This window comes from Pocillopora damicornis, chromosome 3 (genome assembly GCF_964200805.1).
Source record: "Pocillopora damicornis chromosome 3, jaPocDami1.2, whole genome shotgun sequence".
Taxonomy (NCBI): domain Eukaryota; kingdom Metazoa; phylum Cnidaria; class Anthozoa; order Scleractinia; family Pocilloporidae; genus Pocillopora; species Pocillopora damicornis.
In genome coordinates this window covers 23,642,092-23,645,110 of record NC_142672.1, presented here as the reverse complement: position 1 = coordinate 23,645,110, position 3,019 = coordinate 23,642,092, and the positions used below count along the sequence as shown (strand labels likewise).

At 41.5% G+C, this 3,019-nt stretch overlaps 1 pseudogene; it reads left to right on the top strand.

The window, feature by feature from the left end:
• Positions 1-214: 214 nt before the first annotated feature.
• On the top strand, positions 215-2,296 carry LOC149048919 (uncharacterized; annotated as a pseudogene).
• The last annotated feature ends 723 nt before the right edge of the window (positions 2,297-3,019 follow it).

Below are 3,019 nucleotides of genomic sequence, written 5' to 3'. Positions count from 1 at the left end.
TACATATAAACACAGTATAATAAAGACGGAGATTGCCAATCCGTGTCAATGAATTCAAGTATTGGACCAATGCTTGGCTGGTAATCGTTATTTATTATCTATATTTTGTTGTTGTTGTTTACGGGAAGCTGGTGTGCAGTCTTCTTCAGGGCAAAGCTTTGTGACATCTCCAGGAGAAAACGAGGAGGTAGAATTAACGGCATGTAAAGCTACCATGATTGAAGATGTTCAGCCACTTGACGAAGACGCAGACGAGACTCCGTTGTCGCAGGCCTCCCAGATCAATGTTCCTGAGGAAGAAGTAAGCATTTGGTGTGACGAGAAGGAAATCCAAAATGAAAGACGACAGGCACTAAACAACGCCCCGGGAAACCTGACAAGTGGACGCTTTAGTCCAATCCTTTCTACTTTAAATGCCTCGTGGGACGATATTTCATCTATCCAGCAAAAGTACTATATTCGTAAGGCCAGGGAAGCTTTTGCAACTACGCTGTCAGTCATTGGTCCTGGGTAAGAAAAAGACCTTTGGAAATGTATCCAAAATGATTCGGACATAATCGAGAGGGACGAGAGTGACTCATCCAAAAGAGAGCATTTTGACACAAACACTGGGCTCATTGATGTCTTGATCAAAGCCTATGATCAAGCGGAGTCGTGGTAAACTAAACGCCAGATTCTATCTCTTTTCGCAAATGACTCTAGCCACAAAGAACTGCAAACGTTAATCCCTGGTTTAACTTGGTGGAGAATTGACTAGGCTCGTCAACATGCCACTGAGGCTGGAAAAGGACAAGTTGTTCCCGGACAAACAATCTTCCGAAAAAGAATTGATTAGGGAAAAGTTGATCATTCATAAGCTATATTTCACAACCACAGCTGCATCAAGATGTTGTGTTTGGAACAAAAACTCTTAAGCTGGACTCTGGCGAACGCATTATCATTCTAGCTGTTGTGTGGACCTTGATTCCCTCTAGAATTATCGAACAGTACACAAACTACTGCAGAGAGCAGCAGTTTGAGCCGGCAAGCACACGTTTTCTGTTTAGAATGCTCGACATTTTCTCAGCGTTGATGCCGAGGTCTCTTCATGGGCTTGATAACATCACAGCGGAAGGGACTGAATCATTTGACAACCTGCGCGCAATCGTCAACACTTTAATGGAAAACGGGGCAGGGGAGCATTGGGCTGAAATAATGCGACGAGACTTGAAAGAAGCAAAAAGATGTTTGAAGACGGACTATAAAACGCACGTGGGTAGAAACGAAAACAACAGCAGCCATTGTACCGTACATGCCTTAAGCGACCCGAACATTCACTGTGATAGATGTGACTCCCTTGATTCGAATTTCCGCGACATACTAAAGAAAATCGATGAGTTAGTCATCAGCGACGAAACGAGAGCAAGAATAAACTTCGAGCATAAGGAGTGCTCTCAAGCAGTTCAAGCCTGGAAAGCACATTTACTTCGTTCTTTTAATCAGGAATAAGCAAAACAGAACGCTCTTACTCAGCTTGACGAGGAAACATGCCTGATTATCATGGACTGGGCGATGAAATATCTGCTGTGGCACTACAGGGAGCAGATGTCTGAGTTCTTTGGCAAACGGGGTAGGAGCTACTATGTTACCATAGTGGGCCCTTGATCCTCAGCCTTCAATACATCAGGACAAGATCTGGTGTAATACCATTATGCTACGACTTTTCCGACCCCCGAGCAGGAAAAGATATTTGCGACAGGAAAACTGCCTCGATGAAAGCTTACATCAAGAGATGGGAGAATGAGAAACATGACGTGATAACTGCAGAAAATATGAAAGAGGCTTTAGAATCCCACGGTGGCCTCAAAGGCTGTAGAGTAGCTGTTGTACAGGTTGATACCACTAAGTCGGTTGGCGTGGAAAACAAAATTCCTGGAATTAGACTTCTGAACAACTTCTTATTTGAGGAAAGGGGAGTCCGTGCTTGGAAGGCTTACAATGTTGGTCCAGGTCGTTTAATTCCGTATGACAAAGAAATCATCAGAGGGCAAGGGGACACTGGACTGAAGATAATTCAACCTTAATTGGTGCCAAAACGAAAGAACGAGGTACTATTGCAGAAAACACTCGGCCTCTCACTAAAATTTTCCCGTGCACGGAAACTGGATGTGTTCTCAGTTTTAAAACACTCGAAGAGGTTGAACAACACGTGGATTCAGGAAGACACGTAAGAGGGTTGGAATCAGAGTCCCTGTATGATAGCATCAGAAAAAAGTGGGCCGAGAGGCTTACTCGCGTTAATGCTAAAAATATTTAATCTTCAGGTGGAGGCTGGACCTTAGTTGTGAGTATCAGTTCTAAGAATAACGATCATCTTTAGAGAACTGCTAACAACTGTCTCAACTCCATATTGTGTGTGCCTTTTTCGTACAAGAAAATCACAAGCCGGAAACTGGGCGACGAGGACTTATATAAAATGACAAAGGCAGAAAGTAAAGGTAGTGACTCACTTCATGCCAAAGTTTTGAAGATTCCCATGATATTAAATTTCCTTAAATGCTATTTTTCTATACAAATGCAAGAAGGGGATGCTCGAGAACAAGGAAAAATAATTAGACCTTATTTTCTCTTGTTGAAAACTAATGCAAAACTGTATGGAAACCAAAAAATTGTATTAGTGACTATAAAGAAAAAAAATCAAACCAAAAAAATGAAGAATTAAAAACCGAAGTATATACAAATTTACGAACATGCTTTCTTAATTTTTCTAATTTTTCTGTTCTTTTAATAGTGTAAAACAGCTACAGATTGTGGTCAGCTTGTGGTTTATGTACAGAAATATAGAGCCACACTACTGATTGTTACATAGAACATTTAACATGAAAAACACGAGAATAGAGATTCTATAAACCACACCGACAACCCACAATTCCTCTATTAGCTCTGACCACGTCTCCGTCAGAAACTCTTTACAGTGGCCAATTTGCATTATTAACTAATTTCATAACACCAGATTATCTTGTTATACCCCCAACAGCGC